Below are 24,822 nucleotides of genomic sequence, written 5' to 3' on the forward strand. Positions count from 1 at the left end.
AAAAGAGCCAAGAGGAGTTACAACCAGTTGTTCCGACCCAGCATCAACCTCCCAGCAAAGAAGCCCCTCTTCACCTCAAACAAAGCTTAGATCACCCAACAATCTGATGTTTCTCTCAAGAAACCAACAACAATTCCTTACAATATGCAAAATTCCAGCCTCTGGATCTCTGGGATGAGGGATCCATATATAGATATCTGTAAGGGGGATGAGTTAGCTTGTGATTTGATTAGTGTCTTCTCTCTGATAGATCTTGCTTCCACTTGGAGACTGATGGCCTCTTACTCATCCTTGGTCAAATTCAGTGAGGCAAGTGTCATAGGAGAAGATTCTGGAAGCTTCCATTGCCTCTCCACCTCGCGGAATGACACTGCCATTTGTCATTTCTCGCCCATCACACCCCACAGAAGGGATTTTTGAAATGCAACGCACCCACGTAGTGCATTTAGGTGAGATGCAATGCACTTAGCCAGTGGAGTAGCTGAAATGATCCTGTTTTGACCAATTCTGAGCAGTTTTTCATGGAGAACTTCTGGGAGAAGCTGTAATCTGCTGACCTTGTTCCTTTAGGGGTTAGAACAACACTTTTAGGGACTTAGGAGCCCTTGGTTTATGGACATTTCATGCTTGGGGTTGTAGGGCCCAAAAATATCTATAACAGCAAGTTCAAATAAATGAACATGTGAGCAGCTTACATATGGAGTGTTTACAGATGTCAAAGTAGATGGATGACATGAAATATTATCTGAGTTTATATGGTATTTTGTGGCTTGGGAGGCTTCTTGTAGTATTTTTCAATCCAAAATAGATCTTTTAGGGAAAGACAATGTAGCTTTAGCTGGTCCTTCTTGTATCTGAGTAGTCGTGATACTTTGATCTTTGGGTGATTGAGGTAGATCTACTACCCATTTTTCAAGAAAGTCGAGATCTTCCCATTTTATGGTCTGATGTTGATTTTTTTTATTGTGAGCATCAATGATTACCAGGGTGCTAGATTTGGACTCTTGATTAGGTGTATGCAGAATGGATGGATATAATGTGTTGGTGTCCCTGAAACACCCTCTAGTATGAACTACAATGTTTGACCTTTTTTTTCATACCAAAACCACTAGTTTTGATTTTCAATTAGAGGATGTCCTTAATGTGTTCATTATACACATATACTGAGAAATTTGGGTGGAAATGAAACTGTAAAGGACCATCTGATAAACGAGCCACGATACCACCAATTAATGAATCAATATATATGTTATGCGTGAGATCTCTGATAGTAGCCAACACATATGTCTTAATCCCTCTATGGGTTAAATAATTTACGCCCACCAGGGTACAACCAAGATGTAGATAAGAAGTACCATGCCTTCGTTCTTCTTCCTGAAGATTTTCAGGATCTAAAAGGGAAATGCTTTGAATGGATTCAACATTTTCTTAGATCTGAGAGACAGATTCTTTAATAGTGACTCTAGTAATATATTTCAAATGAAACATAGATAAAATACCCTAAAATTCTGATGGGCTTATGGAAGGGGGATCCCACAGGGCTGATGGTTAACTTTCTATTAAATCTATTTCTATAGAGTTAATCATTAAATATGATGCACTATGAAACATATTTTCCATATCAAAATTATATTCTTGTGTTTCTTCTTTTTGAAGTTCTCTGAATGGAACAAATCTTCTTCCTAGTTCCATGTTATCTTTTGAGAGAGTTCAAAAGATAAATAACCGTATGAATGAGACGTTAATGGGTCTGATACCAATTTTGTAGCAGGGGCTTCCTCCAAAGGAGAAAATGAAGCTTGCAGCGCAATTTCTACGTCTTCTGTGATGAATACACGAACTCTTACGTGATCCCGTACATGGATCTTTGGATATTCATGCAATAACGCTCTTCAACGACCTCTTGCCAACAAGAGAAAAACATCCCTCTATCCTCGGTGAACCTCTAGTGAACCTCAGTGGAACCTATCCTCTCACAAAATAATTAAAATAGCATAATAGAACATAAAATCATGTGGAACACTTTGAAAAAAATTCTCCTTTATTGATTTCAAAAGATGAATTACAATACTAGAAGATTTAGAGAAACTTCAATTAGAGATAGATTCCTTTGGCATTTACTAGATGATACACCTTAAATTAAGATGCACTCAAGAGGCTACCTGGCCCTTTGCAAACTTTGTCTTTCAATTTTCTGAAAAAAACACTGACTCAAACTTAATGAGTTCAGCCACTTTAGGTTCTTACCATTGTTTTTAGGCCATGATACACATACTTTTCAAACACGACTCTAAAAGAGACTTTCTTCATGATGCAAGAAGATTGAACACAGGCATTCTCAGATGCAGAGAAGGAAGATTATTTGAGACTTCAAACAACTAGACTCTCACTCTTAGACTCTCCAACTCCCAATACCCCAATGAGGCTTCTCTATTTTTATAGGATGATAAGTGGAGAAAAAGATATAGATCAAATCAAACCAAAAAAAAATCGTACTGAGATTCCGAGAGGTGGATCAAATCACACCAAAAGTCAGAGAAGTGCTTCGAGTCTCGAAAAATCATAATTTTTACAAAGTAGAGATTATTCCAAATCCTGCGGAAAATATATTTATAAAGTGGGTATTTTTGTCAAAAAATCTGAGAAAATTGGTCACTATCAATGTCAAGTGACAAGACATTACTATACATGCTAGATTCTTTTCAGGAGGAGTCCACAAGAAACCTTGGAGTCTTTTGAGTTACCTTCCCAATGGATTTGTATGAGGGAATTGACCATTATTATGATGGTATACTCCACTAGTCTCCCATGGTTTTGTATAAATCATTCTGACAGTCATTGGTTTCCCGAGGATAATCTGATGGTTTACTTTGTGTCGATCTATAAAAGGGGTCTCTTTCACCTCTAATCACCTCACATTAGTTTGTCAATCTAGGAACGTTTTGTTATTTCAAATAGTGTCTCAGTCTGAGGCTATCATTTGCTAGAGTAATGCTAGTAGTACAGTGCTCAAAAATACAAGAGTAAATAGATGCTTGTTTACAGCAAATTACTTCAAAAGATTAAACTACACATTCAAAAAACTAAGTAATTTATTAGTCAAGAGTTCAGTAGCAGTAACTCATCCCTTTGTAAATTGATGGAACTAAAGTAAATCAGAGAACAGATCGTGGATCTGGGAGCCAGGCAGTAAATGTCAGTGCTCACTATAGCCTTGGATCGTTCTTCACACCAAAATAACAAATGACAGGAAATGGAATGGCAGATAAGAAATGGAACAACGAAATAAGAAATAGAACAGCAAATCTGAAATGGAACAACAAACAGGAAACTGTAATAGCAACTAAGTCTAACAAGTAGTAACACCTTAGTCTACAAGATCAAATGCACGAATCGTGACCTACAGGAATCAAATGGAAATCCTTCACTCTTAAGGATGAATTGAACAACACACCAAAATGGAATAGCATTGATTAATTATGAATTATAAAACAACGCTTCAAAACCATATATGCACACGGCACACCTTAATAGTAACCTGATCTTGGTAAACCAGTTATCAATCTCAGTTATAAAGATTATGACTGTGTTTCAGAATGGAACAATAATGTCTATATACTCAACAATCGCAAAGAACATAATCGCTAAGATGAATTCCGTAATATCAATGAACAGGTGCACAACATAGAGGCTCTGTAATTGAACAGCAACAATATTCTGTAAAGACCGATAGTATTATATCAACACTTAAAAGAACAGTGATACATTGCAGAGTTAATGCAATAGTTCTGTCTTTAGAAACTTTAACAAATCAAACAGAGCATGTGATGTAAACTAACAAAACATATCAGATTACCAAATAACACTGATAAGCAAACCACGCATAAACCAAACATAATAGTACAGGAGCAAGTGTCCTCCAGGGCCCGACCCTTAGCCTCCAGGGGTACACCACTTGAAGTTATTCCCGACTCAGGGATGAAATAGCAACCGAGTTTGTATTAATGCATAAAATGGAATTACAGTAGATCAGTTCTCAACGAGACTCGATGATCAAAGTTTCAATCTTCAGAGAAGTTACATAAAATGTAAGGATTCGACAGATCCCTCGAGCTAACAGTGCTGCCCCTTTTATAATGATGAAGGTGGAGATATCTAGGTGCAAAAATAGTTAAAGCAGCGATCCCTCAAGATCAAAGGATCCTGAGGGATTCGCCAAACCGTTAGTTCTCAGTTATCTCTTTTCCTTCTTGCACCGAGCTGACACCTCCACTTCCTTTCCAGGGCTGATTCGCTTTGATCTGTTTTGCCTTGTTTGCATATGGTTCCTCGTCAAAGGGACAACGATTAACCCGGCCTTGTTCTTTCCTTCAGAACGACAGTCTTTCGTTTTCCCTTCTTTCTGCATAAGGAAATGACAATTGTCAATGTTTCCACTTTGCACATTAATCTCACAGGTTTTATTACAATTACTTATCATTTTCCTAATTCATGATGCAAAAGGTTTGTAAGTTCTAATGAAAAGATGCTGAAATAATTACCAAAAACATACCTTCTTTAGTACTCCACACACCCCCCTACTTACCCTTTTTCATGCCCTCATGAAAACATTGTAGTTGACATGTAAGGCAGTGAGAGAGTAGGTTGGAGATGGAATCTCATGTGGAGGTATACAGTCATGATGCATAACTAGGTGTTCAAAGAAATGTCCTGTCTGACTCTTAGGTATCTCATACAGGGCTTGGTACCCAGGTGCTGGGTGCCAAATAATTGGACTCCGGAACCTATATCCTAACCAGGATGGCCCTGCCCTCAAAATGACTTCGCCATAGAGGTGCAAGCTGTTGGTGGTTAACCTAAAATTTTCATACTTAAATGGCTCCCTGAGTTGGATATTCGGATTACAGATCTGATATCGAAATTTAGCCACATTAATGGCAAGGTCTTTAATAGTGAAAAAGTATTCTATTCCTTGCTGATTGATTGCTGTGTGAATGGGTCCTAATGCTTCAATTACACCTGGAGTCTTCATGAGGTTCCTATTTTCTCTCCACAACTATACTGGATTCCTAGGCTCAGCTCTTACCCACAAATCTAATCCATTTTCTTGCCTTTGGAAAGCATTATAGGCTTTAAGCCATTTAATTTGATTAACCCCAAATGAAATAAATGCCTGTTATTGGATATCCCCAACAAAAGAACAAGGGTTTAGCTCGATCTCCTGGTCTAATACAAGGTTATGTGAATAAAACTCACACAATAGTCTTTGAAATTTTACCCCGTAGTGCTTACAGCAGTTTATAAATTCATCGATGGTATTAATTTGTATGAGAGCACTTGCTTTAACAACCTTTATTTTCAATTGCAAATATCGTTCCATTAAAAACAAGGCATAATTCTTAGCAAGGGCTCTACATGCTAGGATGTCATTGTACAAGGAACATAAGGTATCCATCTGCTTGATAACTATATCTAACCTACGAGTTTTGCGACTTTTTCTTCTTCCCTTCGCCACCCTTCAAAGGCCTGGCTTTTGGATAGATTGATGTTCCTAAGCTATTGCTGTAGCTCTTCATACCTTTCCCGAGGGACCATTTGCTCTATGAGCTTTTCTGTTGCTTGCTGAGCTTGTGTCAAACTCTCCCGTAGGGTTTTCGTTCTCGGATCTCTTTCCCATGTGGCGGTGGAGGCTAGGAGTTTTACCTGAATTTTCCTATTGCGTTGTCTTGCATTCATGACCCTTATCACTCCCGAGGGTGGTGCCTCTGTCTGAATTTCCTTATCGCAGGTCAATATATCATCCGTTTCTATCTTAACATGGGTATCAGTCAAATGTTGTTCCTTTTTAATTTGAAGAGCAGTCTGCATCTCAACAACATTTGGAACAGCAGCCTGCTTTTCTACAGGGTTTTGAATAGCAGGGTGGACTCTTGTCCTCTGATCCTTTGTCTTGAGGGGTTTTGCTGGAGTAATTGCATGTTTCCTTCCCGAAGTCCTTTTTACCCTTTTCCTTGCTTTCAAAATCCTAATCTGCTATCGAAGTTGAACTATTACATTCAGTAGTCGTTGCTGTTCTTTCCGTAATTTATTAATTTCCTCAATTTCCTTAGAAGGAACAATAGACTGTTCACTACAGCCTGGATTGTGATCAATTCCCTGATTTTCTCTCCAGGGTGCTTCTTTGTTACTCTGCTCTAGCTGCTCTGGGGCAAGAACCCTAGCTGGTTCTGCTATTTCTTGGGTGACTTCCTTTTCTGCCCCCCCTTCCTCCGGAGTTTCCTCTGGTGTCATCTGGCTAGGAACAAATTGTTTTTGTTCTGCATCTCCTGTCATGTTTTCATCATGAACAGGCTAACTCTCCTCTTCTACTTCCTCTGCATGTGATTCTTCAGGTGCATTTCCCTCCTGAGCAGAGTGTTCTTTTGGTTCTTCTTCAGCATGGAGGTCTGATGGGCTGGAAGATTGGCCATATTCACCAATATTGGCCAAAACTTTGGCCAATTCGTCTTCTCTCAATGGATCCTACACTGGGCTGCCTTCTTGTTGTTCTGTTTCCTCCTCCTGCTTAGATTTCTTAGTTTCTTCCTCCATTTCTCCTTCCTTGTTTTCCTTCATTACTTTCTCATTGTCTTCTCCTTCTAATCGTGGGGGTTGCTCATCCCCTGTATCTTCTATCTCTACCGGTTGGTTGGTATTTCCTTGGGGCTTCTCCAGCCTCCCTCGTATCCGTGCTAATCGGACCGATTTCCTTTATTTTTATGGACGCTCAGGTGTACTGGTGGCATGTTTCCGTTTTGGGGATGGTGTGGTCAATCCTCCATCTATCATGGCAATTAGCTCTTCCCAGCTTCTCTACTGTTGGGTAAGGCTATGGCTGACTATTAATCGTATCAACCCATGATGACTAACAACCGATTCTACATGCTGTGCCTTTTTCATGCTCCATGCAACATCATGCAGTAATGAATTCAAGAATGTAGGTAAATTTACAGAGCATTTTTGTTTTAACACAGCTAAAAGTTTAAGGTGCTGTGGTCTTACCACGTCTTTTCTTCCTTCACAGGTGATGTAGATTTGAATGGTCTTTGCCAATTTCGCCCATGGTTCTCCTAATGCTGCTGGCAGAACCCCCTTTCCTCTAATTGTCAGACTTTGGCCTTCCTCCTGGAAGGTTTCTATAATCTTCTGCAATCTCTCCTTCTTTAGCGTCCATATAGGTCCAGTGGCTGGTAGTCCTGAGACCTCTGCAATTATGTCATCGGTGACTGCTATGTGTCTCCCCTTCACTGAGGAGTGATTCTCCTGCAAATTCTGCAAGAATTCAATTGCTACAGTCTCGTTGGATTACTGTAGGCGATTGAGATAAATTAGCCACCCGGCTCTTGCTAGGATTTCCTGTGCAGCATCAGAGACTCTTAACACCTATGGTTCTCTCTGAATCGATATTCCTCCCATTTTTATGGTTTTGCTATAAAATCTCAGAGTTTTGACAATGGAACGACAACTATTCATGCTGTTAAAACACTGAGAGGCTGACAGACACAAGACTTGCTAAAAATCTAATGCTGCAGAATATACAATGGAAATGGCTTAGGAACAGCAAGTCATGCAAAAATAAAAAAATAGTATACCGTTGAGCCGTGCTATTCCCAAGTACACGGTTTCTCGAATAGCGATCTGACACGTCATCCAAGAAATGATGATGTTAATCTCCCTCCCCGCAATGTGATAGGCCGTCCCGGACATCAAATAAAGGAGTGGCGTGCCGTTCTATTCTGAAGCAGAGTCATAAAGGAATAGCGTATGGCAATATGCCATGTTTAAAAAAGTGGTAGATTACCGAAATCGAGGTGTCAAGTTGGATCACTTAATATGTAAGAGACTACTGTGATATGATGCGAGGCTAGGAGGATAGGACATCTACCATATATGCCAAGTCTCATGCGGTCATTGTCAATTGTTTTGTCATGATTGGTGATAATAGATTTACATGCGTTGTATGGTTTGGAAAATAATATACATCCGTCTTATACAATTGATTACTAAGGTATAAGGAACAAAAGGGTGCTGATAACTACCTATTGGTGTAAATAATATGACTTCAATACCATTAAGAGTGCTTTGCTGCCGACAAGTGTCCATAACCTTGGCAGAGTTGTTTATTTCACCCATGGAACCATGATCCTTTGTGTATGCTTAGGAAGTGTTATGCGATGTCAAAATGTAGGCCATTATGCTGGCTTGATAACCAGTTAGTCAAAATGCCATTCACGAGGAAGGAGTGAAAGGTGGGCAGGCCGGCTTGTGATGAGACCTCCTGTTCCAAGGGTTCTTTATTTGATATACTTTTTGGACCATATCCCTGGTGTGGTGGCCATAGTGGGAATGCCACTTCACTTTCTTCCTCATGATCATGGTAGGCTGGCTCTTGGTGAGACCCCCTATCCTGCATTTGACAACTTTATATAAGCAAGTTAGTTTGCTCTTTTTTCTCTTCTTTTTTCTTTTTTCATAAAGTATTATCCCACTTATACACAAAGGGTGCTTCAACACTCCTTAAGAGTAGGAATGGCGGAAGAAGTCTTAACATCTCAATAGGAAGATATAAACCCTTTGCTCCTATTCCTGAATAATAATCAAAGAGGATTTAAAAGGAACCAACATGATAAAGATAACCAATCAGAGCAGAGTTAGTGAAGCAATGACAGCAAAAGATAATGGGTAAGTGTGTCCTTCCCTCTGTCCTTTTACCAATTCAGAGCAATTTATTATAAAAATAATGATCTTATAATTCACCTGATTTCAGTATGTTGTGATTTTGTATCCATTGCATAAGTGCATAGCTGTATTCCAAAAGACTTGAAAGAACAGGAACAGTAAGCATCCTTAATTTAAAACAGCAAGGGGAGCAAGCATAAGTAAAAGGAATACAAGGATGTTTCTGTTTCTAAGATAAAGAGAAAAAGAATACAAGTGGTGTTCCTTTTGGAAAAAGGAACAACAGAAAACACAAATGTCGTTCCTTTGTAAAAGGAACAGCAAAAATCAGAAACGTTGTTCCTTTAGAAAGGGAACAACAAAAATCGAAAACGCTGTTCCTTTGGAATAGGAACAACAAAACACACAAATGTCGTTCCTTTGGAAAAGGAACAGTAAAAATCGAAAACACTGTTCCTTTGGAAAAGGAACAACAAAACAAACAAATGTCGTTCCTTTGGAAAATGAACAACAAAAATAAAAAACACTGTTCCTTTGGAAAAGGAACAACAAAACACACAAATGTCGTTCCTTTGGAAAAGGAACAACAAAAATCGAAAATAATGTTCCTTTGGAAAAGGAACAGCAAAACACACAAATGTCGTTCCTTTGGAAAAGGAACAAAAAAAATCAAAAATCCTTTTCCAACAGAAATTTCGTTCCTTTGGAAAAGGAACAGCAAAACACATAAATGCCATTCCTTTGGAAAAGGAACAACAAAAATCGAAAATGTTGTTCCTTTGGAAAAGGAACAGCAAAACACAAAAATGTCGTTCCTTTGGAAAAGGAACAACAGAACACACAAATGTTGTTCCTTTGGAAAAGGAACAGCAAAAAGCAAAAGCATTGTTCCTTTGGAAAAGGAACAACAGAAAGCAAAAATAAAGAAAAAGAACAAAATTAAAGCAAAATGCCGGCTGATCCAAAAGGTGCTGTTCCTTTGAAAAAGGAACAGCAGAAAATAATAAAATTACTGCTGCTGCAGAAATAATTCAATAAAAAAAAAAGAAATTATGTACAAAGTATAGAAAGAAACAAATGACTTAATGAATCGCAGGTGAGGAAGATTTCTCTCCCTCCCCCAAAATTTCCATATCAGAGTCTTGGCGTAGCTGCTGGCAAAAGGACTCCTGAGTGAGTGGTTTGCAATAAAGACGAACTCGGTGGCCATTCGCCTTAAAGGCATATCCAAAACCGTCAATAGTGAATAGAGTAAGAGTACCATTATCATGTACCTTCTGGATTTCGTATGGTCCCAACCAACGAGTCTGAAGTTTCCCGGGAAAGTCCTGAAACCTGGAATCATACAAAAGTGCCCAGTCTCCTTCGTGGAAGACTTTATTGTTAATGAGAGCATCATGCCATTTAGCTCACTGTTGTTGGATAAGTGCAGTGTTTTGGAGTGCAGAGAGCCTGATTTCATCGAGCTCATTGATCTGCTGTAATCGATTAATCTGTGCCTCAGTTAAATCTAAGCCAACTTCTTGTGCTATTCGCAGTGTTTGGATTTCGAATTCTATGGGAAAAATAGGTTGCTTTCCAAATGCTAATTGATAAGGTGAGTAACCAGTGGTACTTCTCCATGTTGTTCTGTAGGCCCCATAGTGCCTCTGGTAATCTGGCAGCCCAATCATGTCTATGTGACACAATTGTTTTTGTTAGGATTGCTTCTATTATTTTATTCCTACTTTCTACCTGACCATTTGCCTATGGGTGGTATGGAGTAGGAATAAGCAAAATTATTTGGATTTTGGCTGGGTCTACCTGAATGCCAGCTTCTGAAATATAGTGTCCGAGAATAAGTCCTTCAGTCATCATCATATAGCATTTTTCATGGCTTAAACAAACCTTGGTAGCAATGTAGCGTTGTAGGACTTTTTCCAATGTGTCCAATGCTGGATCGAAACCGTCTCCATACGGTGTAAAGTCATCCATGTATACCTCAAGTCCTTCATTTATTAAGTCTGCAAAAATGCTGAGGATAGCCCTTTGGAATGTGGCAGGACCATTGCATAAGCCAAAAGGTAGAACTCTGTAGGCAAATGTTCCCCAAGGACAAGTAAAAGTGGTTTTGTCTTGGTCTTCAGGGGCAATCTGGATCTGATTGTATCCACTGAAGCCATCCAGGAAAGAAAGGAATTTCTTTCCTACAAAAGTGTCTAATACTTGGTCGATGAATGGGAGAGGGAAGTGGTCTTTTTGTGTTGCTTTATTTAGTTCTCTGTAGTCCACACAAATTCTCCATTTCCAATTCTTTTTTGGTACCACCACAAGCGGAGAGACCCATTTACTATCGAAGATAGGATAGATGAAGTTGACATCTAAATTTTTTTGAAGTTCAGCTTTTACCACATCTTTTAGATGAGGATTAAGTCTCCTCTAAGGCTGGAAAACAGGTCTCGCATATTTTTCTATGTAAATGTGGTGTGTACATAATTGAGGGTCAATTCCTTTCATATCAGGATAGTCCCATGCAAATGCTTCTTTATATTTCCTCAACAGATGGATGAGCTTCATTTCTTGTTCGGAGGTAAGGTTGGCATTAATGTTTAAGCTTTTTCTCGGTTCAATTTCCACAATTTTACTATTTGCAACAGAGGTAACAGGTATCGTTTGATCATGTGTATCTTTAAGAGGATCTTCTTCTAATTCGTTATCGAATGCTGCCTCTATCATGTGACACTGTGTGTGGGATCTGAATTCAGTTTGACTAATAAATTTATTAATGGCATCATCCTTTGTCTGATATTTAAAATCAAGTGCCTCTTGTATAGTTAATGGAGATCTAATGTTTTCAGTAAGGTATGATACAGGGTGCTTATTAGTTTTGATCATTGTGACACTTGGTTGTGTTGGAGGATATAAGGCTAAGTTCTTGATATTCGCTCCCCTCGTTATGGTCATATTTCCTTGTCGGCATCCAATATAGGCATCGACAGTTGCAAGCCAAGGTCTACCTAAAATCAATGGGTGTCTATCAAGTCAGCTTTTGGGATTTATTATCAGAAAATCAGTCGGATATTCCCAGGAGTCAACAGATACCATGACATCATGTAGCGTGCCCTCTGGCCTAACCACAGATTGGTCAGCCAACTCTAACAAGGTAGAGGTGGGTTCTACAGATGTAATGCCTAGCTTTTGGCAAGTAGCAGTTGTTAAGATGTTGATTGCAGCTCCTAGATCAACTAAGGCATTAGGGAAGGTTTGACCATAAATTTGTACGATGACTATTGGATTTCCTGGGTCTTCGTATTTAAAGGGAATTTCTTTTCCTGATAATAAGTCAGATAGAGTGCCAACTACTTGGACTCTTGGATTGTTTTCTGCATTCCTCCTTGGTTTCTTTACACACAGTTCTTGGATAGTCTTTTCATATATCGGGATGTCTTGAATGGCTTGGAGGAATGGAATTTTTATGTACAAATTTTGTAATTCTCCCAGAATATCAAAATTAGGATATTGTGTGGGTCGAGGTATGATTAATAGTTCTGGGAATGGGGGAGAGGATGTGGTTTTTTGGTTATGAGTTTTTTGTTTGTTCACATCCTCTTCTTGTGACAAATGTTCTCTGGGTAACTGATTTTCAACATGGGCTGTCTTATCTCCCTCAGTTTCACTAATATGCCTAGATCTTAGCTGAAGATCATTACACTCCCTCAGATCAGCTCCTATTTCTGATGTTTCTACTATTTGGACAGATTGGACCGGTCTATTATTTGGATTGGGGTTGGGTTGGGCTGGGAGTTGCGGTCTCAGATTAGACTGGGGGTTTTGTTGTAAGGCTGGTAGTGTAGGTTGCGGAAGTGGCATAGTTCCTATTGGCTGATGCATCGGTCTTTTCCAGTTTGTCTGCCAGGCTGAACTTTGTGAAGTAGGTGGAGTCGATTGTTGTGGGTATGCGTTACTTTGCCAATATGGTGGAGTATAGGGAAAATTCGGCCAACCAGATGGGCTTGCCTGATTCAGCCATGAGGTTGATGAAGGAAACGATTGAGGTGACCCGTTTGGGAATGGGGGTTGGGATTGACTTTGCCACATATTATATTGTTGAGCATTATATTGCAGAGACTGAAAAGAAGAGGTTGGGTCCGAAAACATACCAAATTTTCGCAGCTGCCACTGACGGCACTGGTTGAGCAAATATACCAATTCTGGCTCTTCTTCTGCTTCCTTATATGCTACTTTTAATCCAGGAAGTGAGGGACAACTTTCTGTAAGGTGATATTTTGTGCAGATGGCGCATGTTTAGACTGCATCTAGTGGACATTCCTTATGCTATGTTTCTTCCTGCATCAGGGATAGAAGATTGTCAAATTCTATTCTGCCTCCATTTGCTTCTGCTTGGCCTGCATAACATCAAGTTATGTAGTTAGCGTCCCTCGTATATCAGATTTAAAATTTTCCAATAGATTTCCAATTTTTGCACGCATTACTCCTTCTGTCGAAATTTTATTATCTCTTACAAACCGATCATGTTCTGCCGGTTTTAATCTTGTGCTGCCTCTCGAGCTCCTGATACATAAGTCAATAATGTTAGCAAAATTTTCCTGATAAATATCTCCTTGTCCCATAATATTTAATGTTTCAATCCATTGTTCCTTCATGGCCCTAATTAATGCCGTTTTTAACAAATTATCAGGTAAAGGTAGTGATGCATAAGGAGATCTTTGAAGATTATACTAAAAACGTTCCACATACTCCTCTAATGTTTCATTTGGTCTAGCTACCATCTGGAATATTTCATCCTTCAGTTCTCTAGACATGCAATAGTCCTGATATTTCTTTAGAAAATATTCTTTCATTTGATCCCAGTTATTTATAACCCCACCACCTAATCCCATAAACCATCTTAAGGCAGCCCCTTTTAATGTAGAGGGAAATAATTTTAGTTTCTAGGGGTCGGTGGTGTAATCATATCCCCTACGCAGCACATCGAACTCAAATAGAAATGCATCTGGATCTTCTGATGTAATACCGTGGAATGTAGGGATATGTTGAAGAGGGATTTCTTTCATGGGCACATTTGCTGCAGTATCCACTATGGGGTATTGCAATGTAGAGGTTTGGGTGTTTGGCTGGTTTTGAGCCATTTGGTCGAATATATGCCAATAACCTTTTGGGATATCTAGGAGGGTATTCCTAAGTTGAGAAGGAATGGCTTTAACAGGAATGGTTTTAATAACACTTCGTCTGTCTGGGATAATGAGAGTGCCTAATGTATGAGGAGATTGAGCTTCTTCAACAATGATTTTTGTAGCACTTCCCTTGTCTGGGCTGTTTAATGGCTGAGTTGTCGCAAGAGGAGACCTTGGTTCCTTAGTTTCCCCTATTTCTCCTCCTCCTTCACAAAAATTGTTGAAATTCCCTTCTTGCAATAGTTCTGGAGTAGAATTTTCAATTTCTTGAAAGTCCTACTCTTCAGTTTGACTATGCACCTCAGCAAAGGCTATAGGTGGTGATCCTGTGGCCTGAAGGGAACTCGTAGGCTATCTAGAAATAACTTTTCTGGGTCCTACTAAAGGCTGAGATTCTTCTTTCTTGAAGATTTCGTCTATGAAGGTTGATCGGCCAACGGTCACCGACCCCTTAGCTTTTTCTAGCTTGGGTAGAGGTTTGGAATTCTTTTTTGGCTTTTTCTGCTTAGTCATGCACACAAATCAACTGCTAGATTCTACCCAAACAAAATAGCAGAAAATCTGTAGGAAAGCGGGCAGGGGAGCAGGGCTGTTACATGCTCCACACATAGGTTCTTACCTTCCATTTTTAAAACCCAATTCTTCCCTAACAGGTTCTTACACTACTTTGGAAAGAAACAAATGGCTACACTCTTTCCCCGGCAATGGCGCCAAAATGTTGAGCTATAAAAAGTGTCTCTTTCACCTCTAATTACCTCACATTAGTTTGTCAATCTAGGAACGTTTTGTTATTTCAAAGAGTGTCTCAGTCTAAGTCTATCATTTCCCAGAGTAATGCTAGTAGTACAATTCTCAAAAATACAAGAGTAAACAGATGCTTGTTTACATCAAACTACTTCAAAAGATTAAACTACACATTCAAAAACTAAGTAATTTATCAGTCAAGGGTTCAGTAGCAGTAACTCATCCCTTTGTAAACCGATGGAACTAAATTAAATCAGAGAACAAATCATGGATCTGGGAGCCAGGCAGTAAATGTCAGTGCTCACTACAACCTTGGATCATTCTTCACACCAAAATAACAAATGACAGGAAATGGAACGGCAGATAAGAAATGGAACAGTGAAATAAGAAATAGAACAACAAATCTGAAATGGAATAGCAAACAGGAAACTGTAACAGCAACTAAGTCTAACAAGCAGTAAAACCTTAGTCTACAAGATCAAATGCATGAATCGTGACCTACATGAATCAAATGGCAATCCTTCACTCTTAAGGACGAATTGAACAACACACCACAATGGAATAGTAGTGAATAATGATGAATTATAGAATAGCGCTTCAAAACCATATATTCACACGTCACACCTTAATAGTAACCTGATCTTGGTAAACCAGTTATCAATCTCAGTTATAAAGATTACGACTGTGTTTCAGAATGGAACAACAATGTCTATATACTCAACAATCGCAAAGAACATAATCGCTAAGATGAATTCCGTAATATCAATGAATAGGTGCACAACACAGAGGCTCTGTAATTGAACAACAACAATATTTTGTAAAGACCGATAGTATTATATCAACACTTAAAAGAACAGTGATACGTTGCAGAGTTAATGCAATAGTTCTGTCTTTAGAAACTTTAACAAATCAAACAGAGCATGTGATGTAAACTAACAAAACATATCAGATTACAAAATAACGCTGATAAGCAAATCACGCATAAACCAAATGTAATAGTACAGGAGCAAGTGTCCTCCAGGGCCGAGCCCTTAGCCTCCAGGGCTACACCACTTGAATTTATTCCCGACTCAGGGATGAAATAGCAACCGAGTTTGTATTAATGCATAAAATGGAATTACAGTAGATCAGTTCTCAACGAGACTCGATGATCAAAGTTTCAATCTTCAGAGAAATTACATAAAACATAAGGATTCGACAGACCCCTCGAGCTAACAGTGCTGCCCCTTTTATAATGATGAAGGCGGAGATGTCTAGGTGCAAAAATAGTTAAAGCAGCGATCCCTCAGGATCAAAGGATCCTGAGGGATTCGCCGAACCATTAGTTCTCAGTTATCTCTTTTCCTTCTTGCGCCGAGCCGACATCTCCACTTCCTTTCCAGGGCTGATTCGCTTTGATCTGTTTTGCCTTGTTTGCATATGGTTCCCCGTCAAAGGGACGGTGGTTAACCCGGCCTTGTTCTTTCCTTTAGAACAGCAGTATTTCGTTTTCCCTTCTTTCTGCATAAGAAAATGACAATTGTTAGTGTTTCCGCTTTGCACATTAATCTCACAGGTTTTATTACAATTCCTTATCATTTTCCTAGTTCATGATGCAAAAGGTTTGTAAGTTCTAATGAAAAGATGCTAAAATAATTACCAAAAACATACCTTCTTTAGTACTCCACACTTTTGTTGAGACTAACCACTGATGATGTCCTCTCATGAAGTAGCCTAATATGCGATCATGAGATAAATTATTTAGATCCTCAATAGTCTTATAGAGAAGGTGAAAACACTCCATGCCATTACACTCCATGCACTCTTGGAAATCACTTTGAAAGTCTCTTTCAAAGTACCTTGGATCCATAGTAGTCTTACTTATACCATACCATCTGCAGAACTACTAGTGCCTCTATGCATGGTTTGCAGGAATGTTTCTAGGAGTTTTTCTTTTAGTTCTCCTTCTCCAAGCATCTTGATGCTTGGCAGTACTTTAGATTCATCATCATCTATGGTATGTGCCATACACACCTTTTCCTTTTGTGTAGTTTTTTCATCTCGTTCTTATGAATCAAAGTCTGATTCAATTTTAGAGAGGCTGCAATGACATTTGTCAGTATCTTTGCAGTCACACTATTGTATATGCATGTTTATATGTTCATCACTATAATTTGGGCCTGAATTTATAGACTCAGTTTATTCTAGTGAACTACAACACTCTTGTTTCATCAAATGTACTTCCTCTTTGAATTGAACTAGTGGTCTTCTTACTTGTCTCAGAGTTCTTCTAAGGAATTGTTGTTGTGACTTTCTGCCTCTGTTTGCTCTGGATTCTTTTCCATTAGGAAACTTATTTTTTGTATGCCCATTTTCTCCACATAGCCAACAAGTTATTACTTATTGCCTCTATGATTTGAGGTGAATATCCTTTGGCACAAAACAATGTGTGTTGGGCATGGTCCTATAATACCCTTTTTTGGGATGTTTTCTTGCTTTCTTAGGGAGATTTCTGGTTAGTTAATTTTTTCTTTTCTTCAAGTTTTTTCTGATATTTCTTTTCTATACAATAGGATCATCAATTGATAATCCATATTTTCTATAGATAGACATACTGTAAGGTAGTCTAGAAAATTTCTGTAGAGACTTATTTACCTTCATGCTAGTACATAAGCATGTTAATGCTTTTGTGATGTTACAATATATTTCTCCCCATGTATATGTCTCAAAAGATGCTTGGAAAACTTCCTACCTTTGGATACATTATACAAGTTTAGATGGAAGTGTTGCTAAGTAGATTTGTTTCCATAAGGTATCCTGGCTGTCTTTAACCACATAAATTCTTTAAGTCCAATCCCTGTTAAAGTCTTCATGTTGTGACATTTTTCTGCATTTTAGATTCATTAGAATCATTTCTTGTTTATTTTGAATTTCAACAGTTTCTCCACACCAGTGTTCAAGGATGAATGAGGTTGAAGCTCCTATCATGTTATTTTGGGGATCTCCATCCTCTTTATGGAATATATATCCTTCTTCATCTTTGACCACTTTTGCTTCCATTTTATCAATTAGAGCAAGAGAAGGCTCTACTTCCCACCACCTCTATAAGGTGCCTGTGAAACACTTTATCAGTGTTTTACATGATTCAACTTCAGACTTTCCCCTCATACACATCATTTTTTATTCAATATACATCTAATCAATCATTTTCCTTATTCGACCAACACTGTAACAAACCTCCATGACATATCCAGAAAATAAGCCCAAATCCCCTAAAATTTTTAATATTTCCTTAGTCATAGTTAAGGTTCCATGTTCCTTTCCCCTAGTGGGACTACTATATCACTTTCAAGAAGGATATTTATTCCATAGACACATTATCTCTTATTCACCAAATGCTTTCTATAACACAACTATAGTTGAGAGTGAAAAAGGACCTATAACATGCATCCATCAAACCTCTAGTGACATGCATGGTAAAGAAATCCTTGTCTACTATATTATATAGAACTTACCTCCTAACGGTTATGCATGCATCTATATCTCATGCCTAATTACCATATGCATGAATAAACTATATAAACTATATTAAATCGTTTAACCACATGCATAGTAATATCCCATCAGTTCCATAATAAGATTACTTCTAAGCAACATATAGAATTCAATATAACCTCATTGAGTATTTGTGTAATAGATAATCTTACCATCATAGACTATTCCATTACTTACATTACACCATAATGATCCGCAAGCATCTACCACTGTTTTCCATGTTAACTAGAGGCTTTATATAACATTAAAGGTTCCTTCACTAACGTATTCAAGATCACCATTAGATTCATTTGATATCCTACTCATTCACAAACATAAGAATGGAATCCACCATAAGAACATAGATAACATTATACTAACACATCAACCAAGACAGGGAAACATATCCAATACTATATAAAATAATCACATGAAGGGTAAAGATCGACATACAAACATTCCACCAATGTGAATCCATTTAAAACCATCACTTGGAGGGAGGATCAACACCACGCAACCATGAATCACCTCTGATTCCCCCCAGCCAAAGTTCTCGCCAAGGATCAACTGTCCTCAATTAATTGATGCACTAGGTATTTAATACCCTCTTTCATGATTTAGTTTCAATTAGTGGCGTCCCACTTTTATGGATTTTTCCATTTGCCTAGGTCTTTTTGGAAAAAGCTTGTCTTTATCTCCCACGAGGATTTTTCTCATAAAAGCTTTCCTTTATCTCCCACAAATCTTTTATGTCCGATGGATCTTTATCTCCCATCCATTCGATGGATCTTCAATCCATCCAAGCTTATATAGAATCACATATAGAAGCTTTATCGTGAAAGATTCATCTCTATCCCATTCCTCAGTGGAATTTAGCAAGGATATCCTCTCTGTTGGTGCTCCACCATTGAAGTCATTTATTTTATTAATTTATTTAATGACACATTTTCTTTTCATATTATGTATCATCTATCTTTTCTGCAGCTTAGGTTTAGAATAGTTTAACCCACAAAGGAGGGTATCACACCTAGCTTTCCCTAGCTTAGGTTTACAATAATTTAACACACAAGGGGGATATGACACCTAGATTTAACTCAGATTAGGTTTAAAATAATTTAGCATGGAAGGGAGGGGTGTTACATACTCCCCCCTTAAGTTCTACACCGTCCTTAGTGTATCAATGCAGCATATGCTCATTCATAGGCAGCTGGTTTCTGAATCAACATCTCTCATGGCTTTGCCATCTGATGAAATTTTTCCAATGTACAAACGTCACAAGGAGTGCTCCTCTTCCATAGCTACATTGGTCACCAAGAGTTCTCCTCTTCCATAGCTACATTGGTCACAAAGAGTGCTCCTCTTCCATAGCTACATCAGTCTCAAGGAGTGTTCTCCTTTCATAGCTACTTGTAACATTGTTTTCAAACCATTTGTGAGAATTTATAGATGCATAATTTTAACTATGATACATATCATAATATGTTACTTAATATTACTAAAGAAACTATTGCTCATTTTTCACTTCATCTAAAGAATGCATGTTCTCTTTTGGCAATCTCCCAAGCCTTTGTGTTCTTTGTTGAACACCTTCTTCTTGCAGTTTCTATACATTCAACACATTTTTTAGCATATTTCCCACAGAAATATGCTTGCAATGTCATAATAGATTAGTTCACATAACAATATATATGTTCATCATATATATTCTTCATAATCGAATGTATGCCAAACTTAACTATGGTTACTTATCCTTGAACCACTTTTGTACAACCACCCAGTCGGTTGTCCTGCCAGACATCTACCAATGTCTTCATGCATACCTTCACACAATGTGTATTATATACACCGATATAAATATCGTATTTCAAACATGTAATATATGTAGTCATATGGGTACCATATGTACTACTGTACATAGTACCATCTATGCTACAACCCATCATACCATTCCCATGGTATCACCTACATGACAAAAAATTTGTCCACATATTTTCCTACCATGTTAGTATCATGCCAAACATTCCTTTATCTTTTTCTAGCGACTAGAGCAATTGTTCTCAATTGACAAGGAATTTATATGAGCATGGTTCATTTCTGTAATTAGAGAAAGTTTGGTCAAGTGTAAATCATTTCAGATTTCATGTAACACAATATTAGTAATATAGTATGTATTCATGCATATTTTCATCTTAAGAGGACTATTAACTCATAGTTTAATAATCTTTAAATCAATACTTCATTCTTAAATCATTTACCTCAAGTGATTTACTATTACCCTTTTTATGTTTCAACAACTTAACCACTCTACATTATACTTTACTAATGTGATCATTCTATCAATCATGTTCTCTTCTTCTACAGATTAATCCCCTTTTATAGGCATTGGGGTAGCCACATCTTTAAGGTTATTGTACAATTATTTCTATATAAATTGTCTAATGAATGAAGACCAATAATGGAATTCATCATGAGTTGCAAGATAATTCCAACCATCCATTAAACTCAAGACTCTTTCATGTCATGCATGTTTGACATATTTCATCAACCAAATGATAACTACAATATTGTTATAAGGCTATAATATTGTACACCCATGTGTTTACATGGAAAATTCATATGTGTCATTATTATGTGTAGATTTTACGATGATTCTTTCCACAACAAGTTTATCTTGAATACCCCTTAATGAGGCTTACGATAACAATATACCAAACAATCCATGACAATGTATGAGTATATGTATCATAAAACAATAAAATAATGATTCAAACATGGACTTCATCTATTGAAGCTAGCTATAATGTTAATACCATGACGATATATGTTAATTACAAAAATGCGCACAAGTTTCCTCAGTCAACATTCTCCACATAACCATCTCTTAATACATAACACATTCAAAAACCATATACTAACCATATCCTACCAATAGGCCATATTTATTACAGAGGCTCATGGTTAGTACCTAATAGGGTAATCCCTCTTCCATAATCATATTTACATTAGATTTTATGATAAAAACATAGTAGCGAACTACAATTTGTGCATAACCTTTGACATGATATTAATTATTAACCATTATACCTTGTTAATTGCACTGTATCCATAGTTTCTTATGCTATAAAAAATTCGAGACTGGATGATTACCATACCATCATCACACCTCTCTCACCATAAGTATAATGGCATTGATCTTCCCAATCTATCATCTTCCTTTTTCACCACTTGTTTAAGGAAGATAGTTATGTAGGCCTTAATGATTTAGTTATAAGGATTTTCATATAGCAGTAGGAATTAATACCTACTTAATTAATCCTCCAATCTGACTATAACTCTTTCAAGGTGTGATTAATCCATTGTTTAAAATATGAGAATTTCTCATAGTTTTCATCTCATTGTTTCTTATCATAATCACTTAATAATTCATGTATGCTAAAAATGTTTCACTACTTAACTACAATGGCAGATTTATTATAAAATAAACCAAGCAATATCCATGTCTTAAATGTAGGCCACACTTTCCAATTATGTCAATGTTAATAAGAATCAACATAATACTCACAAGCTCTCTTGGTGTAATCATATCATATTCATGAGTGGTACACTTTGCTTTCTTATCATTTGCACATGATAATTTATGCTAAATATTACCTTAGATATAATTCAAGCAATTGAAAGTCCTATACATGGATTTAAAAGTCAATTTCTACATACTTGTATGACATTCCATGGAAAATCTAATTTCTTTCACAATTCAAGGTATACATAAATACCCATCATTAATTATCTACAACTACCAACATGTGAATAATACTATATCATAATCATTGTTGCTTGTAAATTAGAACCTTATCCAAATAAGAAGTTCAACTGTGAGTCCAGAAGGTGTCTCAATTCCTAAATTGGAAGGGTTCCTGCTTGTTAAGTATTAACCCCAGTAGCTTATATGTATCTAAACAAATAATTTCCTATTGTTTAAGAGTGACTTATAAGCTTAACACAATCCTTTTTTTTATTATTATTATCAATCAGGAAGCATTACAACTTGCTTCTTATTAATTATCATGGTTTACATATTATTGTGTCAAGATGCTTATAGGTGTGAATATGCCCTTCCAATGCATAGGTATTGGTATATATATATTAACCTGTTACTATTTAATCAATTTTCTGAACAATTCCAACTCCAAAATGCATTATATAGAGGACTAAATTAAAACAATTTGTGCCATTACCTTCTCTTTATTTCTTAACATTGTTCATGAGAATTTTTTCATTGCATAACATCCTACTAGGGTTTAACATTTCCCTTTTATACCATCATCCTTTCATTTAGCCAAGTCGCTACATCGTACTTGTACTAGTGTCAATTTTCTTTATTTATAATTGAAGTAATGTGATGACTATATCCTTAACTTCATCAATTGCTATTTACCTCTTAGAATAATTTATTTCATTCCTGGCTTTAATTTTCCGCAAGGACAAGAATATCTCAGGTGACTTCAATAAGATTAAAATTTTTCAATCAACATGATCCTCCCTTACATCTATTCCTATTATAACATGAGCACAAGCACAACCATATCCTTAATGAAAATTGAACGAGTATAAGCAAGAGAATTTCCTCAGTGAAACTTGAACACTAATGAGGAATTTAACAATGCCCCATGTTCACATTGCTTTATAAGTGAATTTAATTTCCATATTATTTGATCTTCAATGGATGATATAATATTATATTCTGATCATTTCTGGAGGCAACTAGTGCACTACAAATGCTTGATATTTTGTTACTGCCAATGCAGTTACTACTATACTCTGCACACAAATGGTCATTGCACGAAATGCATTTGAATGCATGTGAGGTATTATTATATTAGTTTGAACGAGAAATTCTCTACAGGTTATCTTGGGTCAGAGACACATACCTTAACATAGGTTTGAGAAACAATGAACCAAAGGAAGTTTTAAATTTACATATTATTTCATGAAAACAAGTTTTGTAATTGGATTACACTAGCATATTTAACTGATTCAAAACTTTACTAAACCTAAGTATCTTATATGATCTATGTAAATTTAGAACCAGTCTCTGAATGCGTTGAACAGTCAATTTCATTACAGCATTAGGCGACTATCTAGTCTCTCTCAGATAAAAAGCCACAATTTTAAATGCATTACAAAATTTTCTAAGGGAGATTTCAAGACTAAGAAATCAATTTTTATGAGCTATTGCATTTCACCTCGGCATAATTACAATGCAATCAAGATAAGTGACTCCCATATATATGTATATATTTTTATTTATTAAAAATGTAAAACCCAAAAAAATTTCATGGGTGAAAGTTATTTGATTTCATATCAGTTTTTAATATTCTCGTGGAGGAATTTTGTAATTAACTGGAATGAACTACTTACTTGCTATGGAGAGGCAACTTCCAGAGCAATTATTTTTTGTATCGGCTTGCCACAAGTATGTCAAAGAAAACACTGTGAATGCCAAACATCTCCCATATATTTTTTTTAGTGGCCATCGATGATCTCATTGATACCCTTGATGGTGTGTGATTTCTTTCACACAACTCAAAGGAATATGATTTAGATGGCCTACTGGCCTCCATTTCATGCAACACAATAATTATTCGAATACACTTTCACAACTATTTGAGGATTATTCCATCTATTTTTCATACGTTTTATTTATGCATATATATAATATGGAACTATACATCAAATTTGTATACATGGAGAAAACACAACAACCACTTCTATAATATTAAAGGATAACATTAATGAGGATCCCATTTATTAGTGCATTTTATTACATATACATGATTATGTGAGTGATAAGAATTGAATATTGATTCTCATATATAGCCTTCTGCCTGATGAATTTATAAGTTACCTTTCATATATTAAGCTCCTCTGGTCATTGTTGTAGTTGTTCTAATACTCCACCCTATTGCAGTTTGGGACATCCAACTGCATTAAGCCTCTACAAGGATATGCAATGCTCAACACCTTCTGACGCTTCGATCTCCACACATTGGAAGTGATGGAACGATATTCCTTATATCACATTCGTGGTAGTGGGTAAGACTTATTATTCCTATAGCATCGCACTTAGGCTCGACTCTCACAGGTTGAGATTGAGATAGCTCATCCAAGACCGAGATGGTTTATTTATGCACATAGGAATGTAAAATCCTCGTTGGATTGTGAGGATAAGCATTATTATTTCATGACGCAAGGGTCAATGTATGGACAACAATGATAATTATCATTATCTCAACCTTATCGCATTCAATCCATTAGTTCGGCTTTGTGGCGAGCTGTCATCCCTCCTTTATCCCTCTGAAATGGTGGTGAAATAGGCCGAAAATATGTATAAAGAAACAATAGTCTTACCAAGGAAACACCATGAGTAAACCACATATTGTTAAAGGCAACAACATGCTTTGGTTTTTCTCTGAATCCTTTCAAGGAAGCATCACTACTACTTCCAGAAACTTACTGGTAGCCAACTCACATACTTTCCCCTTTGATAAAGCATACATAGAAGGCAGTATTTTAAAAGGGAAACATCAGTCTAAAGCTTGATGGCAATGTTTCTAAAATAAGAAAAATTTATTAAGTATTCTTTTCTTAACACAACATACTTGGGGAAGATGTT

Source organism: Pinus tabuliformis, chromosome X (assembly GCF_031772625.1).
Source record: "Pinus tabuliformis cultivar Carrire ecotype Pingquan chromosome X, CPIR1, whole genome shotgun sequence".
Classification (NCBI taxonomy): Eukaryota; Viridiplantae; Streptophyta; class Pinopsida; order Pinales; family Pinaceae; genus Pinus; species Pinus tabuliformis.